Here is a 26411-nt window from a genome sequence, read left to right as displayed (position 1 = left end):
ACCCCCTGAGAAAAGGAACAGGAAGTGACTTCACCACAGGGAATAACATCACCAACCCAAAGAAACCCAAACATATAAATAGAAAGCAGGAATTTTCAGCAGTGCTTTGCCTGAGGCCCACTGAAGATGTTACCTAGTAGGCTAACAAAACGTCCGGAAATGAATCTTCCAGCTCAGCGAGCAAACCTACATCCAAAACCTCAACCTGAGCTACTAATCTTCTCAAAAACTCTTTATAAAGGTCGCCAGCAGTGATAGTAGAGTCCGATATATTCAGGACATTTAAGTGACTCTTGGATAGGCACATGGAAGATAGCACAATGAAGGGTATGTAGGTTAGTTTGATCTTAAAGTAGGACATAATTTCAGCACAATATTGAGGGCTAAAGGGCCTGTACTGTGCTGTACTGTTCTGTATTCTATGTTCTATCCCTCAGCCTCCAACGCTCCAGAGATAAAAGCTCCAGCCTATTCATCCTCTCCTTGTAACTCAAAGCCTCCAATCCCAGCAACATCCTTGCAAGTCTTTTCTGCACCCTCTCAAGTTTAACAATATCCTTCCTGTAGAAGCATGACCAGAATCACATGCAGTATTCTAAAAACCCAACATCCTGTATAGCTGCAACATGACATCCCAACTTTACTACTCAGTGCTCTGACCAATGAATGCGAAGTATGCCATATGCCTTGTTCATCAGCCTGTCTACCTGTGACTCTACTTTCGAGGAACTATGTCCTGCAACTCTAGGTCCCCTTGTTTGGCATCACTCCCCAAGACCTAACATTAACTGTATAAGTCCTGCCCTGGTGTGCCTGACCAATATACAACACCTCACATTTACCTGCATTAAACTCCATCTGTCACTTCTCAGTCCATCTGCTCAAGGTTCCATTGTATTCTGAGATGATCTTCTTCACTGTCCATTACACACTGACCTATTTTGGTCGTGTGTTTTCCTATTGTACTTTCAGTGTAGTGGCAGGACTAATTGCAAGAAAATCAGATGGCTAGGAGACAGATGATTAAATTCTAACAAGGAGCAGGCTAAGTGTCTTATTTCTTTGTGTTCCTTCATTGAAATGTTGCTTTCTCGGTCAGTATGCATCGCCTATCCCTAACCGCCCTTTGAGAAGGTGGTGGTGAGCTTCCTTCTTGAACCACTAAGGTCCATGTGGTTGAACCACAATTCCCTTCGGGACAGAATTCCAGTAACAGTGAAGGGACAGCTATATGTCCAGATCCAGATGGCAAGTGGATTGCAGAAGGTGAGGTTCCCATATTCCCAGTTGGTGCCTAGGGAATGGAGTAAGCGGAGGAGATCAAAAAAAGTTATGAAGACAAGTTATAAATGGAACCATGTAAGTTGACTTCCACAAGTTTCCTGATAGAGGAGAATCTTTGGTGGAGGATTGTATAAGATTATACTGGAAATACAGCACAAAACGTAGGCTATTCAGCCACACCAGTCTATACTGGTATTCAGGCACTACTCAAGCCTCTTCCATCTTTTATCTCAATTCAATATGTAATCTTCTATTCCCTTCTTCATCATACACTCAGATAGTATTCCCTTATATATATTCATACCATTTACTGTCGATGGGAGGTCCACATTCTCACCAATCTTTGACAGAAGAAACTTCTTGTAAACTCCTTATTGGATTCCGAGATGACTACCATATATTGCTTCCCTCTAGGTATACTCTTCCAAGCAGGGGGAACCATTTTCTCTGTACTTCTACCATGTGCAAGAACCTGTCACTAATGTGATCAATTGAGTCAAAGTCCTGACAAAGCCAAAGAGATATGGTTTTCCATTAAGCAGTGGAGAAGATGATATGGAGGTGCCGGTGTTGGACTGAACTGGACCAAGTCAGAATTCGTATAACACCAGCTTATAGTCCACAAGTTTATTTGAAATTACAAGCTTTTGGAGCACCATTCCTTCGTCAGATGAAGAGGAAAAGAAAGCACTGATATAATATCGTGCAGGTTTATTAACATGTTTTATTGCATATCAGAAACAGAGCATTCTCCCCGTGTCAGCGTGGGTTTCCTCTCGGTGCTCCGGATTCCTCCAATAGTCCCAAGAAGTGCAGGCCAGGTGAATTGGTCATGCTAAATTACCCGTAGTGTTAGGTGCATTAGTCAGGGTGGGTTGCTCTTCGGAGGGTTGGTGTGGACTTGTTGGGCCGAAGGGCCTGTTTGCACACTGTAGGAAATCTAATCTAACCTACCCTTATTTTAGTAACCTCCTTCTCTGGGAATTCTGTGTCCTTCCATTTCTAGCTTCTCGTCGATCATCTTCATTTTCCTCACTATATCATTGGTAGAAGTGTCTTCATTCCACAGGCAAGGGGAGGATTGGACTTCCCAGATTTTAGGAAATATCAGTTAAGTTCCCTATTAAGTTACATAGCTGATTGGGTCTTGTCTGATCCGCAATCAATCTGGTTGGATATCGAGGCCTCTCAAGTAAAATACCCACTTATTAACCTTTTATTTTCAGACAAGAGGAAAATCATTACAGATCACTGTAAAAACCCTATAAAACTAAACACAATTAAGGCTTGGAATATAATGCGGCAAAATGAGGGTAATTCACATAAAACATCCCCCTATGCGCCGTTAGTGAGAGCATGGGGATTCCAACCGGGGTTTACAGACGCCACTTTTAAACTCTGGAGATCCAGGGGTATCTCATGTCTAGGGGACCTATTTAAGGATGGGGTCCTGATGTCTTTTGAACAGCTGCGTCAGAAATTCGGATTACCTAATGGAGACCTCTTTCGATGCTTCCAAATTTGAGACTATATACAGAAGAAGACTACGTTATTAGATAGTCTTTATAAATCAGATAGAGAATGTAGTGTCCTGCAACCAGTGGGGGTATCTTCCGTCAGTACTATTTATCATCGACTACATGATGAAGTGTCAGGAGATATGGATAATCTGCTTAAAACATGGATCAGGATTTGGGACTAGAAATCTCTATGGAAACATGGAATGATATTTGGGAAAACGCTAGAAGAATTACTATCTGTAACAGAACTCAGGCTACCCAGCTGAAGATACTTCATAGGGCCCATATAGCACCGGATCGATTGGCAAAATTTAAGGCAGGGGCATCTCCAATGTGTCCCAAATGTAAAACAGAGGTGGGCACTCTTGTGCATTGCCTATGGACCTGTCATAAGATCCGTAGATACTGGACTAAAGTAGCAAGTACCCTGACAGAAATTTTAGGAACGGAAATTAAAGTGGACCCTGTATCTCTCCTTTTGGGCTTCTCGAACTTTCCCTCCCTGGACATGTACGGGAAGAGACTATTTTCTATTCTCTCTTTCTGTGCAAGGAAAAATATTTTGGTGAACTGGGTGGCTGAGGGCCCCCCTGGACTTTCAAATTGGCACAGATTAACTCTGGAATGTATTCCCCTCGACTTCCTTACAAATATGGTGTACCAAAAGACCGAATTATTTTGTAAAATATGGCAGCCCTTCTTGAATTACATAAATACAGATATTTCGGACATCCTAATACGGGCTTTTATTTAATTGAGATTACAAACCTGGCTGGTCCGGGGCCCCTTAGGAGAGGAATCCCGCACGAATAGGGGTTTTATTACATTTGATGTTAACACATTCCGAGCATGTAAGAGATTTAAATATACACTCTGGTTAGTTGTAGGTTAGATTAGTAGACAGTTGAGTTTTGTTTTTTTTCTTTTTCGGTATTTTTTCTTTTGTTAAATTTTGGCTATTGTATATTTGATTTAATTGTATATCAATGTTTGCATGTGAGAATTTTGTTTATTTTTGTAAACTTGTAAAAATGTTAAATTTCTAAGAAAAAAAAGTGTCTTCAACTGTCTGGGCACAAAACTCTAGAATTTCCTTCCTACATTTCTCAGCAACTCTCTAACCTTCTCCTCCCATAAATATTGAAGTGCCTTAAAATTCTTTGAACATGGTTTTGGTCACTCGCTGCTTTTATGTGACACAAAGTTAAATTTTGTCTGATTTTGCTTGGAATAGTTCTGTACATTGCAGGTGCTTTCCAAATGCAAGTAATTGTTGTGCAAGAAGAGGAAATTGTACCTTTGCTCAAAAACATTTCCAGAATTGTGCTGCCTCTTTTCAAAAACCACAATTTATAAATACTTGATAAATAGGCAGTTATTCAAACAAAAACAAACCAGGCTCTGAATTCAGTCAACCTTTTAGTTCTCTCAAAACGGCTTAAAATTAAACAGAATCACTATCCCGCAACTATTGTAACTGCAGAAATCTCAGGTTAAAAGAGGGGTTTGCTCAAATTGTGCAGGGCACTTCAAAGCTTTGTTTTATGTTTTGTGGTTTTTTGAAAAAAAAATGATGCATTAAAGCTGCATTCACATCAAATACTCAAGATCAAGAATGCTTCTTTTCAAAAACCACAAAAAAAGAATAAAATGCAGAAAAGCAGAATTCATTTAAAGCCAAAAATTTCAACAATGTAATAATTAGATAGAGCTTGCAAGATGTTACAACGCTACTTGGCTGCCAATCAATCAGGCAATGCTGAATAATATGTTAAAAGGGCTCTATCTATTAACATTGGTGTTGAAATGTTTTTTGCACTTCAACACAACATGATTTCTGTTAAAACCCATCTTTGCCGTGCAAACCAATTAATGCATCGATTGCATAATGCATAGGCTAGAAGAGAATGCCTGTAATTTGTATTATCTACTACAACTCAGGAGGTTCTGCAGTAATTGTTGGAGTACGTGTGCAGTCGGGGTTGTAATGCAGAAAGCCTCAGAATCAATTCGCACAAAGCAATGACCAGACCAGCATCTCCATGAGAACAACTAGATACTGTGCTGGAGGGCAATGCTGTGGCTGTACAGGACACTGGTTAGGTCACTTTTGGACTACTGCGTTCAATCCTGGTCTCCCTGCTATAGGAAAGATGCTGTCAAACTTGAAAGGGTTCAGAAAAGATTTACAAGGATGTTGCCAGGGCTGGAGGGTTTGAGCTATAGGGAGAGGCTGAACAGGCTGGGGCTGTTTACCTCCCAGAGTGTCTGAGGCTGAGGGGTAACCTTATGGAGGTTTATAAAATCATGAGGGGCTGGATAGGGAGTCCAGAACTTGAGGGCATAGGTTTAGGGTGAGAGGGGAAAGATATAAAAGGGACCTAATGGGCAACGTTTTGACGTAGAGGGTGGTTTGTATGTGGAACAAGCTGCCAGAGGAAGTAGTAGATACAACATTTAAAAGACATTTGGACAGGTACAGGAATAGGAAAGGTTTAGAGGGATATGGGCCAAACATGGGCAAATGGAATGGGTTTAGTGTATGTACCTGGTTGGCATGGACGAGTTGAATTGAAGGGTCTGTCGCCGAGCTGTGACTCAATGACTCTATAATAGTGTAAATATATGACTTACTTGTAAATATATGACTGGCTGCGAGTGTAAAAATACTCGACATTCGGAAGACTTTGGAGATGCTCCGCTATGCGCGCGCGCAAAACAAGGTCACGTGGTGCTCTGTTTCGCGCGCGAGGAAGTCACATGGTACTCCGTTTCGCGGGCAAAACAAGGTCACGTGGGGTCGGACATCCGGGAATGCAAGGAGGCGGAGAATGGAGTCAGATCAACAGCCAATCAGAAGATAATCCCATCTCAGTGATTGCATGACGTTTTTTATTATATAAAAAGACTGGGTCAGGGACAGAAGGGTGTGGTATTTTCTGAACTGACACACTATATAGTTTGTCAGGGACAGAAAGGTCTAGACCCAGAGCTCTGTATGTTTTATCCATTTACTGCTAAAATAAATTAAGAGTGTGAGACCGAATATCTTCTCCTATTGCTTCATTTAAAGAACACGCAAGACTGGGCTCACACATAGAAGAAAGTAAACTGGTATATTGAGCCAAAGTCCGACAATAGAGAGATAAGTATTACTCTGATTAATGAAACAAATCCGCTGGGATCTTTTAACATCTGAGAGAGCAGACAAAATGGAATGAGAATATGTGGATAACCAGCACAGACATGATGGGCTGAAGTACCTCTTTAAGTGCTCAGTTTAACCTCTCTTTTTAAGAGATAGCACCAGCTGTTACAGAGCAACTCCCTCTATATTGCACAACATTGTCAGTCTGGATTTGGCATTCAGGTTTCTCGAGTCAGATACGAATCTGCACCCTCTGATTTAAACAGAGAGCATTACCACTGAGCCACTCTGAATTGACTATATCTCTGCTTTTTTTTTAACTTGTTGGATTTGCACAGTGTCAGATGTCATTTATCAACATCAACAGTTAAGATGGCAGACAGACAATGGCAACCATTTGAAGATGTCTTTCATGATACCCTGGACCCTAGGAGACTGAGGGGTGACCTTATAGAGGTCTATCAAATCATGAGAGACAGAGATAAGGTAGATAGGTAACAGCTTTTCCCTATGGTAGGGGAGTCTAAAACTAGAGGGCATAGCTTTAAGGTGAGAGGGGAGAAACACAATTTTTTTTTCACACAGAGGGTGGTGGGTGTCGAGAATGGGCTGCCAGAGATAGTGGCAGAGGAGAGTACAATTTTGTAATTTAAGAGACACTTGGACAGAGACATGGATGGGATAGGAACATACACAGGTAAGTGGGACTAGATTAGTTGTGAAAACTGGGCAGTGTGGACGAGTTAGGCAGAAGGGTCTGTTTCCATGCTGTTAACGTCAATGACGCCATGATTCTCAGCACATGTACATTTCCCTTAGACATAGATGGGCCACTGGAAAAGTATGACAGCCAATGGTTTACAGTGGCTATAACAAAGATGGTCTAGATTGACAGTATCTGCGTCTCTCCATAGTTGCTGCCTGACCTGCTGAGTTTCTCCAGATTTTTCTGTGTTTGTTTGAGATTTCCAGCAGATGCAATGTTTCATTTCTGATCTAGATCAATTCCTGGGATGAGACAGTCGCTCTGTGAGGAAAGATTGAATAAAATGATGCAGACTTCTGAAGTTCAGAAGATCGAGAAGAGATCTTATTGGAACAAATAACCTTCTGATATCGACAGGGTGCTGAGAGCTCATCCCCCATTTGGCAACTCTGGTACTAGGGGACATGGTCTGAGAATTAGGTGGTCGGCCACATACCACTGAGGCATTTCGTCACTCAAAGATTCAAGATGGTGCCAACACGGCAACTCTTGTGATCTCTTTGCCAGGTCTCACTCTCTCATTTCTTACAAACGCTCTGACCTTTTAAAACTCAATTCTAAGTCTGTAACAATTACTAACAATGTTCTATTCAATCTACTCACAGCTCTGAAAATCCTACGAAGGTCCACACTCAATAACTCAAATCTCATGCTGATCTTGCCTTTTCACCATCTTTTCTGCAGCCATCACTTTGAACAGAGCAAGAGGTACAATCACCCTGCGGTCTTTGTATATTATGATCTGCCTGTTCTGGACACAAAATATGCCAATAATAAATCAAATCAGATCAAAAAGAATTGTGAATCTTAAGAATTCTTGAATCTAGAGTGCCAGAGATGACCAGTCATTTGAGATGTTCAAGACTGAGATTGATAGGTTATTGGGAATGAAGGGAAATTAGGAGTAACGGGATAAGGTAGGGAAGTGGATGTAACGTAAATGTTCAGCCATGGTCTTATTGAACAGCTACACAGGGTTAAGGGCTGAATGGCCTACTCTGTTCCTAAATCTCCCATTCTCGTGTAATTATTCACAAAACCATCATCAACAACACCATCATTATCTATTCTGCTTCATAGACTTTACCATTAATATTCAAATTTATAAGTTCAACTTATCTGATAAATATATATTCTATTTGTGTGATTTCCAGGTCTGGCTATCTCCACCTTTATAATATCACCCAACTTCGCTTCTATCTCAGCTCACCAGCCACTAAAGCCTTAGCCCTGTCTTTGTTAACGGGAGAATCAATGGGCTTAAGGCAATCCTCATTGATCTCCCAAATACCATAAAGCTCTATTGCCTCACAGCAAATCTTATGCCCCTATCACCCTCATTTTCGCTGATCTAACCTGTATTTCATTCATAGCATCCCCACAATGTGGAAGCAGACCATTTGGGTCATTGAGCCCACACTGACCTCCTGAAGAGCAACCCACCCAGATCCACATCCCTACCTTAACCATATAACTCTACACTTCCCATGGTTAATCTACCTAGCCAACACTTCTCTGGACACTATCATCAATTTAGCATGGCTAATCCACCTTACTTGCACATCTTTGGCCTATGGAAGGAAACTGGAGCACCCAGAGGAAACCCACGCTGACAACAGAGAGAATGTCTGTGTGGATTTTGCACAGTCACCTGAGGGTGGAATCGAACCCAGGTACCTGACACTGCGAGGTAACGGTACTAACCGCTGAGCCACCATGCTGCCCTCAAGAAATATCTTGATTTTAAAATTTCATGCTTATTTCCAAATCTGTCCAAGTAGTCTCTGACATTGCCTGCCATCCTTAATGCTGGCCTCTTGTGCGTGCCCAGTTTTAATTGTTCCAACAACATTGCTTCAGCTTCCAAACTTACTTCTCTACTTCATCTTCCTCCTCAAATTCTTTTGGTCATCTGGTTTAAAATCTCCTTACGTCATTTGGTGCCAGAAGTAGTTTTATCATGAACTGTGGCCTGCCATGTGATGTGCCACAAAGTTAAGTGTGCTATTTAAGTAGATTGTTGTTGTAGTCAACTTCAAAACCTGCTGAAATTCTTCCATGGAAATTCTTCACTATGTAATAAATCAGCCGGCCTATTAGACTTTGTTTGGAATATTCTTTCATATGTTTCTCCCTTGATAATAGAGAACATTCCTTAATGTACAGTCATGATTTTGGCCATACTAAACATTAATTGAATCAATGCTCATCTAGACTCAGACAGGCTCTCCTGCAAAGTCTCGAAGGATGCCTATTCCCACACCTCAGCCTCCACACAGCAAGATATCCTCAACTGCTGAGTGGAGTGGATGAAATCATTTAACCACAAGCATGAAACTAGTATAAAGGAGGCAGGTGGTGGTCCTGAAACCCACTCACTGGTGGGTTGCCAGCTACACTCACCCAGTTTTACAGCAGGCACTCAGAACAACAGTGGGCCACCTTCCCATCTAGTTCCATTCACTCCGAACACTGAGGATTCACCCACAAATCTTTACAAACCTTGATAAAAACCCAGCTGTGGACATTGACAAAACCAACTCTCTGAACGGCAAATCTCCAAAACCTTGCAATTTTCTCATTGAACTAACGCATTCACCATTCAAGACCTCTTTGTCCATCACATGATCCCTGTAGCATTTTGTCATATTCCAATCCTTCTTCCAGTTTGGCTCATACAACAAAACTGACATCATGGTCTGACCCTAGGGTTAATAAAATTTAGTTAAATGATACCTTCCCTTCAATGTTAAACTAAGGACTGTTCAAATAATCCCCCCAGCACCTTTGTACACTTCTTAGAATTAGGCCCAGATTTCTATAACAGCAGCCACCATTATGATTACAGCAGTCTATTTACTATTGATGTTCTGTGAGCACGGAGCTGAACTTTAAACACCATGAATAAGTTGTTACACTGATGCAAACCAGTGTCATGTCTGCAGAACTCAGAGATATAAAATATACAAGGGAAATATTTTAAAAACTTGCAAAAACAAATCATCTCATTCCATTTAAGGTATTCTCTGTCCTCCCATCCTAACTCTTTTGAAAATGTAACCAAACCAAACATTCCAAATCCATTATCTGGCATTTGAAGAGATTTGATCCCAAAGGATATTAATCTTCTTCAAGTCTGCATCTGGAAAATTCAATCCTCCTTGATTACTCTGAATAAGGTCAATCCATCATGTACAAAGCACAAGTGTGATGGAGTACTCCCCACTTGTCTGGACATGGGGCAACTCCAACAACACTGAAGAAGCTTGACACCATCCAGGACAAAGCAGCCCGCTTGATTGGCATCACATCCACTCCTTCTACCAAATGCTCAATAGCAGCAGTGTACTCTATCTACCAGATGCACGGCCGAAATTCAATAAATTTCTTTAGACAATGAAATAACTGAATAAAGGCCAGTCCCCAACACCAAGTCACCCTTTATTTACTTGTGTACAGTACATCTGGCCAGCTCAGATTCAGTACTCAGCTGAGAATATTCTAATTTAGGCTTTCCTGATTGGCTCAGGTTAACAACCCCAATCAAGAGCTTTGTAGTCAATGATGCCCCCTGGTCCCAGTCACTACAGACAGCATCTGTCAAACCCATAACCACTCCCAGCTGGAATCACAAGGGTATGATCACCTGCAAATTCCTCTCAAGTGACTCATCATCCTGTCCATGGTGGCTCAGTGGTTAGCACTCAGGGTCCCAGGTTCGATTCTAACCTTGGGTGACTGTTTGCGTGGAGTTTACACATTCTCCCTGTGTCTCCTCTGGTGTCCTCCCACAGTCCAAAGATGTGCCGGTCAGGTGAATTGGCCATGCTAAATTGCCCGTAGTGTTAGTTGCATTAGTCAGAGGGAAATGGGTCTGCAATAGGGTTACTCTTCAAAGGGCCAATGTGGACTGGTTGGGCTGAAGGGCCTATTTCCACACTGTAGGGAATCTAATCTAATCCTGACTTGGAAATACATGGCTGTTCCTTCACTATCACTCAATTAAAACCCTGGAATTTGCACCTTAAAGGCATTGTGGGTCAATCTATAGCATGTGCACTGTAGTGATTTATGATGTAACACATCTCCCCCTTCTCAAGAGGCAACTAGGGATGAACAATAAATGCTGGCCCAGCCAGCAATGCCCACACCCCATGAATGATTTTTTTTTTAAATCCCATTTTTAAGAAAACCTCACATTGGCCTGAAAAATGAATCTTCTTGCTCACTGAGGAACATCCTTCACCATCAATATTCAGCAGTTTGGTTTGTGGTCTTTAACTAGTTGTGGTGAAAAATGTCTTCTTCTTTCTTTTTGACAAGTGCATTTTCATATTCCTGACTCTTGGTCTCATGTCCTCTTTGTTCTTGAGCTGAAGTCAGACAAATAGTTGTTGTAATTGGATTGATTTTCTCTTTGAGCTCATTGTAATAGTGATCCCCTTTGTAATGCTGAGACAGTGACCTATCTCCAGGAAGGTTGATTGGTCAGCATAGTTGAGAGCTACAGCGACTGTTATATTATTGCTTGTGGCATCAGGAAGGCTCTACGTCTTTAAGATAGCCACTGTCATCATATCATATGATGCTCTGGTATACTGTCTGTATGTTAATTAAGCAGTCAGTTAGTCAACCAGTCAGTTATATTTGACTAACTTAACATATGTGTAAGCATAGATCCCCGGCATTGTTTAAGTCTTAGACATCATATCAATGTACGTAGTTATTGCTGCGAATAAACTTCAAGATATGTGTCTCAATAAGAAGCCATTTTATTTGGGGTATATTACATTGATTTGATTTATTTATTACCACATGAATTTTGTTATAATGGAGTGGGAGGGGAGTTAAAGTTGATTCCATCACTGTATTTTCTTCAAAAATGACACTGAAACAGAAATAAGGGGAGTGAGATGTTGCTTAAATACTTCTTGTGGAGAAACATCACATACAGGCTATATTTCAATAATGGCAGCAAATATTGGCATGGCAACGAAGAGAGAAACGAAACCAAACAGGTAGATGAGAGTAAACCGGTTGATGTGGTGTATATGGATTTCAGCAAGGCGTTCGATAAGGTTCCCCACAATAGGCTATTGTACAAAATGCAGAGGAATGGGATTGTGGGAGATATAGCAGTTTGGATCAGTGATTGGCTTGCTAAAAGAAGACAGAGGGAGGTGGTTGATGGGAAATGTTCATCCTGGAGTCCAGTTATCAGTGGTGTACTGCAAGGGTCAGTGTTGGGTCCACTGCTGTTCATCATTTTTATAAATGACCTGGATGAGGGCATAGAAGGGTGGGTTAGTAAATTTGCAGACGACACTAAGGTCGGTGGAGTTGTGGATAGTGATGAAGGATGTTGTTGGTTACAGAGAGACATAGATTAGCTGCAGAGCTGGGCTGAGAGGTGGCAAATGGAGTTTAATGCGGACAAGTGTGAGGTGATTCACTTTGGTCGGAGTAACCGGAATGCAAAGTACTGGGCTAATGGTAAGACTCTTGGTAGTGTAGATGAGCAGAGAGATCTTGGTGTCCAGGTACACAGACCCTTGAAAGTTGCCACCCTGGTTGACAGGGTTGTTAAGAAGGCTGACAGCGTTTTAGCTTTTATTAAAAGAGGGATCGAGTTCCGGAACCATGAGGTTATGCTACAGCTGTACAAAACTCTGTGGCGGCCACACTTGGAGTATTGCGTACAGTTCTGGTCACCGCATTATAAGAAGGATGTGGAAGCTTTGGAAAAGGTGCAGAGGAGATTTACTAGGATGTTGCTGGTATGGAGGGAAGGTCTTACAAGGAAAGGCTGAGGGACTTGAGGCTGTTTTCATTGGAGAGAAGGTTGAGAGGTGACTTAATGGAGACATATAAGATAATCAGAGGGTTAGATAGGGTGGACAGGGAGAGCCTTTTTCCTCAAATGGTGACGGCGAGCACGAGGGGGCATAGCTTTAAATTGAGGGGTGATAGATATAGGACAGATGTCAGAGGTAGTTTCTTTACTCAGAGAGTAGTAAGGGTATGGAATGCTTTGCCTGCAACGGTAGTAGATTCGCCAACTTTAAGTACATTTAAGTTGTCATTGGACAAGCATATGGACGTCCATGGAATAGCGTAGGTTAGATGGGCTTCAGATTGGTATGACAGGTCGGCGCAACATCGAGGGCCGAAGGACCTGTACTGTGCTGTAATGTTCTATGATCTATATGAAAAGAGAAAAGCCAGCAAAACAGTAAGGAGAGCATAATTCTGTGACACACATCCTTTTGGCTGAATTTTCCTCTTTGTTAGCAGTGATTGTTTCAGTGAGGTCCATGGGTGCTGGGACATTGTAACACCCACACCACTGATCAGATCGAAACCACAGCTCCAGCATACTTCAGAGTAGGCAAGCCAGAGAGTGACCTTCACACTCTGGAGCTGCACTGGAGGAAATGCTCCAGAAAGCTGGCATTCTGTATCACTGACAGGGACCTGGGGATACTCAAGGACAGCTTTTGTTTATTTACTCGTGGGGTGTGGGTATCGCTGGCTGGCTAGCATTTATTGTCCATCGTTTGATGCTCTTGAGAAGGTGGAGTTGAGCTGCCTTCTTGAACCGCTGCAGTCCATGTGCTGTTAGTTGACTCATAATGCTGTTAGGGAGGGAATTCCAGGATTTTGACCCAGTGACACTGAAGGAATGGTGAAATATTTCCAATTCGGGATGGCGAGTGGCTTGGATGGGAGCTTGCATGTGATGGTGTGCCCATCTTGTCCTTCTAGATGGAAGTGGCCTTGGGTTTGGAAGATCCTGTCGATGGAGTCCTTGTGCGTGCATCTTGCAGATAACATGCACAATGAGTCCTGAGCATTGATGGTGGAGGGAGTGGATGTTTGTGGATGTGGGCTGCTTTATCCTGGATGGTGTTAAGCTTCTTGAGTGTTGTTGGAGCTGCACCCATCCAGCCAAGTGCGATGTACTCCATTACACTCCTAACATGTGCCTTGTAGATGGTGGATAGGCTTTGAGGAGTCAGGATATGAGTTACTCACTGCAGTTGTTATTGCTCTTGCAGCCACTGGGTTTATGTAACAAGACCAGTTGAGTTTCTGGTCAATGATAACTCCCATAATGTTGACAGTGGGGTCTCAGTGATGGTAGCACGGTTGTGTATCAAGGCGTGATGGTTAGATGTCTTTTATTGGAAATGTCACAGCCTGGCACTTGCTTGACACAAATATTCTTTGCCAATTATCAGCCCGAGCTTGGATATTGTCCAGATGTTATTGCATTTGAACATAGACTGCTTCATTGTCTGAGGAGTCACAAATGGTGCTGAATGTTGGACAACCATCAGCAAATAACCCCAGTTCTGACCTTATGATGGAGGAAAGGTCATTGATGAAGCAGCTGAAGATGGTCAGGCCTTGGACGCTAACCTGAGGAACTCCTGCAGAGATGTCCTGAAGCTGAGATGACTGACCACCAACAACCATGACCATCTTCCCATGTGTCAGGTATGACTCTAGTCAGCAGAGAGTTTTCTCCTGATACCCATTGATTCCAGTTTTGCCAGGGCTCTTTGATGCCACACTCGGTCGAATGCAGCCTTGATGTCAAGGGCTGTCACTCTCGCCTCCCCTCTGGAATTCAGCTCTTTTGTTCCATGTTTAAACCACGGTTGGAATGAGGTCAGGAGCTGAGTGGCCCTGGGGGAACCCAAACTGGGCTTCACTGAACAAGTTATTGCTGAGCAGGTGCTGCTCAATAGCACTGTTGATGACACCTTCCATCACTTGCTGTTGATGGCCCACTGCGCTTCGTGCATGCCCCGTCTTGAGTTGCTAGGTCTGTTCAAGGTCTGTCCCATTCACCACAGTGACAGTGCTACACAACTGAGATTTATCCCAATGTGATGGCAGGACTTCATCGCCACAAAGACAGTGCGGTGGTCACATTTACCCAAACAGTCATGGACAGATGCATGTGCAGCTAGCTGATTGGTAAGGATGAGGTCAAGTATGTTTTTCCCCCACCTCCTGCTGTAGACTCAGTCCAGCAGCTGTGTCCTTTAGGACCTGACCAGCTCGATCAGTAGTGCTGCCAATGAGCCACTCAGTGTGGCCACTGAAATCCCTACCCAGAATATATTCTGTATGATTTCAGTCGATTAATTCTGCAAGTTGGTAACGAGGTACTCTAAAAGCAGTGTCAGATGGTACCCTCCACGTGGGAATAGCTAGTAATGTTGGAGAATGTTCCTTTGTTTCTGTTTATCCCCTTTTAGAGAAGTGTTCCTCTCCCCAATTTACCAGCTGAGCCCAGGGCTTTGTGATTGGCCATACTCTCTCCTCCTGTGGAGTTATCTCTGTAAGATCCTGCATTTCAATCATGAACTACTCCCTTGTAGTATAATCATTCCCCAAGTGACCGAGTCCAATGGATACCAATCCTCAGCCTTGATCTTTCCACAGGATTCAATGGAATCATAGAATCACTACAGTGTGGAAGCAGACCACTTAGCCCACAACATCCACACTGAACCTCCGAAGAGCATCCCATCCAGATCCACCTCTCTACCCTATCCCTTCAAGTTTCCCATGGCCAATCCACCTAACCTGCACATGTTTGGACTGTGGGATGAAGCCACAACACCCAGAGGGAACCTGTGTAGACACGGGGAGAATGAGCAAACTCCAAACAGTTGCCTGACGCTGGAATTGAACCCATGCCTCTGGCACTGTGAGGCAGCAATGCTAACCACTGAGCCACGGTGCCATTCTGATGGATGTCCCCTGATGATGACAGCCCTGACTAAGACCAGTCAGTCACAGTGATCTCTTCACAGCTCCCTGGCTGACCTCGATCCCCACTCTGGTTTCACATCACCTGCAGAACTAGTCATGGCCTAATCCCTGGACTGCACGGGTGATGATCACTAAGTGCCTGATTTACCATGACCAACCTCAACACCCTCCACCCCCTGCACTGGAATTGGATGAGCCTTGGATTGACTGTGATGGCAGCCCCATATGTGGATGTTGTCTCCTTTGACCCCAGGGAGGGCTGATACCTTTTGACTTTCAGACGCGACCCTTTGAATAAATCAAACCCTAACACCAGAAATCCCAAACTGCAAAATCAAGTCAATCCATGAGCTGACTAGCTTTTACCCTGACACTCCTGTTGCCTTTGGGCAACTTTTAATATGATGCAGCATTATATCTGAAAGACGCTGCTAAAACAAGCATCAAGCATCTTTTGTCAGCGTATTATGCAAGGTCCACTCAAACCAGATTTGGATTCCATGACACACTGGTAGCACCATGGCTCAGTGGTCAGCACTGCTACCTCACAGCTCAAGGAACCCAGGTTCAATTCCAGCCTCTGGCGACTATCTGTGTGGAGTTGTTGGCAGCACGGTGACTCAGTGATTAGCACTGCAGCCTCACAGCACCAGGGACTCGGGTTTGAATCCTGCCTCAGGCGCCTGCCTGTGTGGAATTTGCACATTCTTCCTGTGTGCTTTCCTCCTACAATCCAAAGATGTGCAGGCTAGGTGAATTGGCCATGCTAAATAGCCCATAGTGTTAGGTGCATTAGCCAGGGGTAAATATAGGGTAGGAGAATGTGTCTGGGTGGGTTGCTCTTCGGAGGGTCAGTGTGGACTTGTTGGGCTGAAGGGCCTGTTTCCACACTGTAGGGAACCTAATCTAACCTGAAGCAAGAACAATGTAATTCACACCCTGACTCCATTGCTTGTGTTTTGAAGATCAAAGCAGTTTATATGTATGTTTAGATCCAATGTGATGGAATACTGCACTGAAAAGATGTCCACACCAGATTCCTACTCAGGAAGAGCTTAATCCCAAGATCTCAAGCATCTCATTTGGAGTAACCACTAGCCAGGAGATATTCCAACAACATTTGGATTATATTATCGAAAATCAAGCAGTTTGTCTCTGTGTTACAGATGGCTTTGTAATTCTCAGGAAACTAAACACGCGGTCATGGCAAAGGCTTAAAAAGGTAGCCCAAAACCAACAGCAAGAAGCAGCAAATCAACGTGGGCCATCTTTGGATCAATCTCCTTGATCCCTATCAAAATAGAATATGTGCAGAAGTTAGAGTGGTGCTGGAAAAGCACAGCAGGTCAGGCAGCATCCGCGGAGCAGGAAAATCAACATTTCGGGCAAAAGCCCTTCATCAGGAATGAGATCGATATGGAGATTATCCTCTACCTTACAGTTAATACAGTCCACTTGTAAATCCACTAACATCGATTTGTTCATTGGATTTGGGAGTCTGTTGAGAGCACAGGAATAGTCGTCTGTGAATCGGGTTTGTATTGTACATCAGAATTGTACCCCTGGATCTTCACAAGTAGACTTTGTAGACATTGATGTGCATTTGTGAGAGGTTTTGGATAAAACATTTCCAACAGTGTGTTGTCACAATGAACAATGAAATGTCAAATCAGAACAAGTGAATCAGAACACTGTATTCCAAAATCTAGTGTGAGAGTTTCCTAGTCTATGTTGGAATAGTTTCCCTGAGATGTCATGGGATTTTCAAACCAAACACAATCCTGATAAAGGGCTTTAGCCCGAAATGTTGACTTTTCTGCTCCTCGTATGCTGCCTGACCTTTTGTGCTTTTCTAGCATGACTCCATTTCTAGACTGTTATCTCCAGTATCTGCATTCCCCACTTTCACCTATGTGCAGAAGTTGCCTACACCACAAGACAAAGCTGACGCAGGTGGCTTTCTCGAACTCTTTTTCTGCTTATATTCTGAAATTTTCAATTAAATTCTCTCCCCTTCAAGAGTTATTCCACGAAGACATTCCATACATGTAGTAAGAAGATCCCCTGCTTATTTCTCAAAAACACTTTATTTTCCAGCAATTCTTTAACGTTATGATCTCGCCAACCTCATCATGTTGGAAGTTGATCCCTCTCAGAAAAGCCTTGGAGCAAGTCTATTATTGGATGATAAATGTATTGCATTTGGTTTGAAAATCCTATGGCACCTCAGGGAAACTATTCCAACATAGACCGGGAAACTCTCACACTAGATTTTGGAATACAGTGGTTCCACATGTTCTTATTGATTGGCAACAAAATACACAATAAAATCCAGAAAGACAAACCATCTTTGAGAAGGTTTGTAGCTCAGGTTGATGATAATTATGTAAGGTAGCTTGCTGAGCTGGAAGGTTTATTTTCAGACATTTCGTCACCATGACTTGGTAATATCATCAGTGAGAGTCTCCAGTGAAGGGCTGGTGGTATGCCCTGCCTCTCTATTTATAGGTCTGGGTTTCTTAAGGTGGGTGATGTCATTTCCAGGTCTTTTTTTCAAGGGAGGGTAAATGGGATCTAAATCGATGTGTTGTTGATGGAGTTCTGGTTAGAATGCCATTTAGAATATTTAGGACAAGTTAAAATGGAACAAACCATCAGTTACATTTATACTCAAACTAGTTTAAAACTGGCCAAAATAACACCCTGGGGCCATGGTTGATTAAACTTCAATTGCCATAATTTCTGAATAATTATCTTTCCCTTTCATGAAGAGTCAATGTAACTCCTGCCCCATCAAACTCTGAGTTGCAAAATCCATCTCATTTTCACTAAGGCACAAAGAGGCAACATCGGCATCCACTGAGAACAATGATTTCTCAGATGTATTTAAAATTAATTGCTAATCTAATTCTTTGTTGTTGCTTGGGGTAACAAAAGCAACTGGGATTCCTTAGTTCCATTCTGAATTCATTTGTAGGCTGTAACAATCTAATGTCATGAGGAATTTATACTTGGGAAAAATGAGCTCTCTGACTACAAAGAACCAGGAATAACTGCTCAACATGTTTATGATTCAGTTCCAGATGCTAATTTAGGTGCATTTTCTTCCCTTTATTTTTCCATGGGATGTAGGCAATGCCAGCATTTGGTGCCCATCCGTTCTTGCCCTGAACTTTACTGAGGGCAAAAAGAGTCAACTCCATCGCTGTTGGCTTGGACTCACATGTTGGCCAGACTAAGTAAGGAGAGTGAATTCCCTCCCTTAAATACATGAGTTAATCAGCTGGGCTTTTAGGACAATCATCATGGTTACCATTATTAAAGCTTACCTTAATGTGTCAGATTTATAAAATGAATTTAAATGACTCTGGCTGCTGAGGTGGGGTTTGAAGCCATGTTTCAGAGCTTCTGGATTAAGATTACCCCACCATCTCCCTTTGGATTCAAGATCTGAGTCCGAAGGGGATGCAAATACATTATGATTTGGTCTCAGGTTCATGGCATGGCACAAGGACTTGCTTTGAACTCTTTGTGATCGTTGTTGTCCATTTGACAGTAGAACAAAGAACATGGAAGAGTACCTTCTCATTTATCCCCCCACCCTTCAGGCTGTCTGCCTGTTTTCCTGAAGAAGGGCTCATATCCGAAACATTGATTCTCCTGCTCCTTGGATGCTTTTCCAGCAACACATTCTCATTCTTTCCCTTCTACTGGTAAACACAGGTTGTCTAGTCGTTCTCATTCAGCTATAATATTCAGATAACACTCAAGCACTAGAGCTCCAGACTAACACAAAGGTTCCGTTGACTTCACATACACTCCTAGTGAAGGAACCTCAGACACTGTTTAACTAAGACTGCTTTTTATTGCTCCATTTCAGGTTCCCAGACTGTGGACATAACTCATGGGAGATAGTTCAGCTTTCCGCACTGTACATCTTCCTTTGAAGTGTATTTCTGAAATTCCGTGACACCCTTTCAGGTGCAACATTCTGCGGTCCCTCTTGAGGCTGGCTGTAATCCGCACGGGGGGGCTTTGCCAAACAGTCACTGAATTACATTTTCGAACTCTGGCTTATATATCCTTTGTCAAAAATAAAAGCAACCTGCCTTACGTAAGAGATCAACGTATCTTGAAGTAATTTTAATGTGAAGGTGTTGGCGTTAGACCGGGGTGGACAATGTTAAAAATCACACAAGTCCAGGTTATACTCCGACAGTTTTATTTGGAAGCACTCACTTTCGGAGTGCTGCTCTTTTGTCAGGTAGCTAGTGGAGCACTCACAACCTGATGAAGGAGCAGCACTCCGAAAGCTAGTGCTTCCAAATAAAACTGTCGGAGTATAACCTGGACTTGCGTGATTTTTAACTTTAAGTAATTTGGCAGTGCTGGTTATCATGACAGGGCAGATTATAAGAAATAGGATTATTGGGTTTCTAGCTAACGGCACTGCATCCTTACCACTGAACAAAGTTGTGTGATTTTTTTTGGAAAGAGAGGAAGGTAAGTGTGAGCACTTCCTGGACCACTTCCTGAAGCAGGGCTCATGCCCGAAACGTCGATTCTCCTGCTCCTTGGATGCTGCCTGACCTGCTGCGCTTCCCCGTACCTAACACTACGGGCAATTTAGCATGGCCAATTCACCTAGCCTGCACATCTTTGGATTGTGAGGGACACAGGGAGTAATAGGAGTTAGGAACACATTGGCACAGGTGGAGGTAGGTACGATAAGGGCAGTTAAGGGACTTTTAGGTAAGGACATCAATGTGCAATGTGAGGGATATGAACAAGGGCAGGCAGAAGGGACTAGTTTAATTTTGCGTTATATTTGGCACATATCATGGGCTGAAGTGCCTGCTCTTGTGTTGTACTGCTCTGTGTCCTATGTTCTAGAAGAAAGAACTTGCATTTACATGACGCCTCTTTCATGGCTTCAGTCTCTGATTGCAGCATCCATTAGCTCCTGACTGAAAAGTGAAAATATCACAATTGAGCTCCATAATGTTGAAAACTTGTTGGAAAAGGTGAGGAAAATTATTTTAAAATACAAACAAAGAATATTTTCAAACAAATTCTCTGAGGGACATTAGTAAGATGTAAAGGAACAAGAGGTGTCCTCAGAGGTTTGATAAGCAACTGGTTCTTCACAATAATGATTAACACCGTGCAGTTAGTGATTTCCATTTACATACTTTAATTACTGTCACTGTTCTACATACCAAAATAGAAGCAGCTTTTATACCTACAGAGTGTTTGGAGTGTCCCTGTGTAACACAAATTAGTCTATTTAACAAAGTCAAAAGTAATGTATAAAGTTAGCGTTTTATCCATTAATTTAGTTTCCAGATACAAACAGAACCTCTGAAATGCATGTGTCAATGTTCTTAAATGGAAATAAATGATTTTACCAGACAAATCATTACCCCTGTTCATTTTCTAATCCAATTCTGGTACAAATTAAAGATCTCACTCAGAAGTGTCATGGAAACCTAAAACTTGCCCACCAAAAGGCTGTTGAGACTGAGGTCCAGTTAAAAACCTCATGAATGGATTTTTGTTCAGCAAGATTATTTACGGCTGCAGAAACAAGACGAATAACTGGAGTAGAAAAAGTAACTGACTTGATGGGCTGAATGGTCTCTTGTTGTTCCTAATTTTCTGTGTTGCTAAGTTCCTATATTACTGAGCTCCTACACTGTGTGGTTCCTAAGGTATTCTAACTCCCCTCCCTTGCAAAGTTATTCCAATGATACCCTTATTGAAGAGATGTGCTGAGTGTTTGGTGCTTTATTTTGATATACCATGCTTTTGTGAACTGTACTGGGATGGGTTATCACATTAAAGGAGTGAGATGAAAAAATAATTGCTGTTCAGACTGGTTCCACTGATTTTTAAAAATTCTTTGGTATGTAGAACAGTGACAGTAATTAAAGTATGTAAATGGAAATCACTGCCATAGGCAAGGCAGTGTTTCTCACCCATTCTAACTGAATGGCTTGCTCTGCCATTTTGAAGGGCAGGTAACCGTCAGCCATGTTGTTGTGGGTCTGGAGTCACACTTGTAGCAGAAGTGGGGACTGCAGATGCTGGAGATTACTGTCAAGATTGGAGTGGTGCTGGAAAAACACAGCAGGTTAGGCAGCATCCGAGGAGCAGGAAAATCAATGTTTCGGGCAAAAGCCGTTCATTAGGAAAGAGCCATTCCTAATGAAGTCCTGTTGCCCGAAACGTCGATTTTCCTGCTCCTCAGATGCTGCCTGACCTGCTGTGCTTTTCCAGCACCACTCTAATCTTGACTGTAATCTCCAGCATCTGCAGTCCTCACTTTGGCCTAGTTGATTTTAACCTCAATGCGAAGCCTCTTCCAAGGATGTCTACCTTGAAGAAGTTCTCCTGCTCTCTCCACAAGGATCTCAGTGAGTCTCTCTCTCTCTCTTATTGCAACCCCCACATCATCTCCTCTGCCCTGCAGCTGTTCAGGCATGTCCTGAAGCAGGCACCCTATCACAGCCACATCTCCTTCCTCAGTGCCTGCCTCCAGAACCAACTGATCCTACATGGACTCCGAACCACATCCAGACCAGTCACACTTGTGGGTCAACACAACAGATTTTCTTCTTCAAAGGACTTAACTGAATCTGAAGGGTTCCGTTGTCCATGCTTTGGACACTTTGACCAGTTTATGTAATAAAAACATTTTACCGAAGTCGGTGAGGCCAACAAAGGTGCACAGAATTCAGTTTGTGGTTCCATTCGATTTTATTAACAACATATTCTTTATGAAAAGTGCCATGTAAGCAATTCCTAAATTCCCACAATATTTAATCTCTAGCTCTATCTGTCTGAGAAAGAATATTACCCGCAATGATCTCTTGAGCTGGGCTGTTGGGATCTCCTTCCTTTCTGACATAGGACCCACTGTTCTTCCACAAAGGTGGGTCTCACAGGGCTCAGGGTCAAATGTCTCTCTCCAGATGCTCGGAGCTCTAGGGCTGGGCCAGGTCAAGTCTTTGCTGAGTCTCCACTGACTCTTCACTGAGGGGTGGTGTCCAGATGTGTGTTTGTATCACCCTCATCCCTTACCTTCCAGAATGTTCTGCGAGCTTAGCCCAACGGGGCCATGACCTGGGTTCAAAGCATCCAATGGAGTAGCGCCAACACCATTCATCGTTGCCATGCCGGGAGGCGTAAAGTGCACATATGCAGGCAGCCAAGATGCCTGAACATTTGATCAATACTTCACCAATACACAACCCTTCGACTGGTTGTAACTGGTTCCCCTTTGAATCTTTGTAGTCCCTTTGTTCTCGGTTTCTTTTGTTCTCTGTACCTGCACAGACCAGCTGCAGTCTGATTTAGTTTGGCCAATTTTCTGTCAAGTCTGATTTCTCTGATTGGGGGTTAATTGAGAATGTCCAACTTTGAGCTCTTGGTCTCCTGACCACAGCTGTTACAAAAGTTAGCAGCAGTTTCAGGGTCACTGTTACTGACACAACCTTTACAGTCTGGCTTTACTAAATGAATTGAAAATTCCCATCAACTGTCATGGTAGGATTTGAGCCCATTTTCCAGAGTCTCTCAGTTATTGGTCCAATGAGATGACCACGATGCTATAGTCTGCCCCAAGTGTCAGTTATCACATTGTCTGTTTTATTTGTCTAGACAGTACAGTTGGGTAGATTCACAAATGGCAAATGGTTCGAGCATTTAATGGTACTATCTCCACATGTGATTAGATTCTCTGCAGTATGGAAAAAGGCTCTTCAGCCCAACAGCTCCACACTGACCCTCCGAAGAGTAACCCACCCAAACCCATTCCCCTAATTTACCCCTGACTAATGCACCTAACACTAAGGGCAATTTATCATGGCCAATTCACCCTGACCTGCACATCTTTGGATTGGGGAAGGAAACCGGAGCACCGGAGGAAACCCACGCAGTCACAGGGAGAATGTGCAAGTTCCACACAGACAGTCACCCGAGATGGGAATCGAACTCCGGTTCCTGGTGCTATGAGGCAGCAGTGCTTACCACTGAGTCACCGTGCCACCCATGATGGTATTATCCCCGATCTCAGTGGGTCATGATGCCACTTCTGAGCACAATAGAGCTGCCTCCTCACAGCATGACTTTAATCTCCACGCCACACATTTTCTGGTCTTGTCAGAGAATACTGGGGAAACTCCGGCCTGGCAGCACTGTGTACAGAGAAAAATTTCAAATCCAGTGTGACTTCTTCAGAGCTGCAAAGTGTCAGAAAATAGATTCGGTTTCATCTTTTCACAGAAGCAGAGCAGGAGACAATGTAGGAGAAGTTGAAGGTTCATGTAAAGCAGTCTGTTTCTGAACACTATCGGCAATTTCCCATGGCCAATCCACCAAACTTGCTCATCTTTGTACTCTAGGAGGAGACCCACACAGACACGGGGGAAAACGTGCAAACCCCCCCCCAAGGCTGGAATCAAACCTGGGTCCCTTGCTGTGAGGTAGCAGTGCTAACCACTGAGCCACCGTGTCAACCTTGTGCTTATTTTAAATTTAGTCATAAGGACTCTCCCATTCACACCTCAATTTACATCCATGTCACTTCTTTTCTCTTTCTCTGCTATTAACAATCTCTTTGTCTTTTATTTCGGGCCTGTACACCATCTGCACTCTTGCTCCTTCTTTGTCTCTGTCAAGAGGATAAAAATGAACCCGTTTTTCAACACCTTTCACTTCCAAAGAAGAATCATACCGAGCTCAAAACGTAATTCTGTTTTCTCTCTCCACAACACTGCCAGACCTGCTGAGTTTCTCCAGCCTCCTCTGTGTTTGTTTCAGATTTCCAGCATCTGCGGTATGTCACCTTTATTCGATCTGAAGCAACAACTCATGTTAACTCCAATAATGTCTCCCGAGGCACCTCTGTTCCCATAGCCTGCCTCAGCAGGATGCTTAATGAAGAGGTTGAAAACTCCTGATACAGCTTAAGGAATTTCCTGCAGAAGCCTCCTTTATAGAATTATAATATTAGCCCATCACTGCCACTCTCAGCTCAGTGATCATGACCTTGTGAAAGGTCGACGGTTCAAGCCGTACACCAGTCCTTGAGCTGCTATAATTTCTGCTGAGGGAGTAGTATTGTCATGTTTGTGATGATTAATTAATATTAGGTCCCATTTAGATGGATGTACAACTTCACATTGGCACCAGCGAAGAAAAGAAGGAATGGTCCCCCAGTGTTTTGTCTAATATATATACATCTTTCAAACAGCATCACTAAAACAGCTAGTTACGTCCATTAATCAGCTCGAGTTTGTGTTGGCATTACCTGATGAGTTTTCTCTGCACTATAACAATAATGACATTTCACCAGAACTTTTCTGGCTCTGAAGTGCTTCGGAACAGTGTGAGGACAAATTCAATTTTCCCCTTTGATCTGTAGGAGACAGCGCCTCAGTGAAAGACGAGGGAGGGTTTGTACCATGAACCTGGCCCCCACTTTCGTTTAAACTGTCTCCATCATGTTATATATAAAGAAAAACCCACTGATACAACCAGAAGTGAATTCATTCACCAGAGTGTTTCCTGTGTGAACCTTCACCTCCCATTTTTCATGTCAAGACCAGATACATAAAATAAAACACTGTTCAACATCACTTGGTCAAGACAAACAATTGTGCTGGCATCAGTCCCCTTAGGCAGCCAATCTCTGACAGTACGGCCTCCTGAAGGTTCGAGCCTACTCGAAAACTGAAAGAGCTTATACAAACAGTCCCTTGAAAGATTAATTGAGTGTAAAAGGTCAGCACTTTAGACTCCACTGGTAATAACTAACTGCTGTAGATTACAAAAATAAAGGGATCAAGGGACAGGATTGATAAAATAAAGTTTATCAATACAGAGAAGATTTAATCTTAGTTCAGTAAAATAATGGAGCACTCACCTCTTTCTGTTTTCCCTTTGTTTTCCTCCATGTGTACACTTTTGGTCTGTTGCTTTACGACAGGATGTAACTGCTTTGGAAGCAGTTCAGAGAAGGTTCACTCAACTGACTCCTGGGATGAAAGAGTTTTTCTGATTTACTTTTGGAACATGGGCATTGCCGGCTGGGCTACCATTTATTACCTGTCCCTAGGTCCCCATGGGAGGTGGTGGAGAGCTGGCTTATGACGAGTAAACTCAAACTCCCAGCCTCAGTGTGGACTCAAACTCCTGGCCTCAGCGTGGTCTCAAACTCCTGGCCTCAGTGTGGACTCAAACTCCCGGCCTCAGTGTGGACTCAAACTCCCGGCCTCAGTGTGGACTCAAACTCCTGGCCTCAGAGTGGACTCAAACTCCCGGCCTCAGTGTGGACTCAAACTCCCGGCCTCAGAGTGGACTCAAACTCCCGGCCTCAGCGTGGACTCAAACTCCCGGCCTCAGTGTGGACTCAAACTCCCGGCCTCAGAGTGGACTCAAACTCCCGGCCTCAGCGTGGACTCAAACTCCCGGCCTCAGCGTGGCCTCAAATTCCTGGCCTCAGTGTGGATTCAAACTCCCGGCCTCAGTGTGGACTCAAACTCCCAGCCTCAGAGTGGACTCAAACTCCCGGCCTCAGTGTGGACTCAAACTCCCGGCCTCAGCGTGGCCTCAAATTCCTGGCCTCAGTGTGGATTCAAACTCCCGGCCTCAATGTGGACTCAAACTCCCAGCCTCAGAGTGGACTCAAACTCCCAGCCTCAGAGTGGACTCAAACTCCCAGCCTCAGAGTGGACTCAAACTCCCGGCCTCAGAGTGGACTCAAACTCCCGGCCTCAGAGTGGACTCAAACTCCCAGCCTCAGAGTGGACTCAAACTCCCGGCCTCAGAGTGGACTCAAACTCCCAGCCTCAGAGTGGACTCAAACTCCTGGCCTCAGCATGATCTCAAACTCCCGGCC

The 26411-nt window shown here is 43.3% G+C and overlaps 1 protein-coding gene across 1 annotated transcript in view; it reads right to left on the bottom strand.

Moving 5' to 3' along the window:
* The window catches only part of LOC140468771 (uncharacterized), a 167108-nt gene extending 141308 nt beyond the window's left edge, over positions 1–25800 (bottom strand). Inside the window, exon 1 of the mRNA XM_072564797.1 lies at positions 25437–25800. The gene's annotated coding sequence lies outside the window, so the exon portion shown is untranslated. The remainder of the gene's footprint in view (positions 1–25436) is intronic.
* Positions 25801–26411: the final 611 nt, after the last annotated feature.

Source organism: Chiloscyllium punctatum, chromosome 48 (genome assembly GCF_047496795.1).
Source record: "Chiloscyllium punctatum isolate Juve2018m chromosome 48, sChiPun1.3, whole genome shotgun sequence".
NCBI lineage: Eukaryota > Metazoa > Chordata > Chondrichthyes > Orectolobiformes > Hemiscylliidae > Chiloscyllium > Chiloscyllium punctatum.
This window is presented reverse-complemented; position numbering and strand designations above follow the sequence as displayed.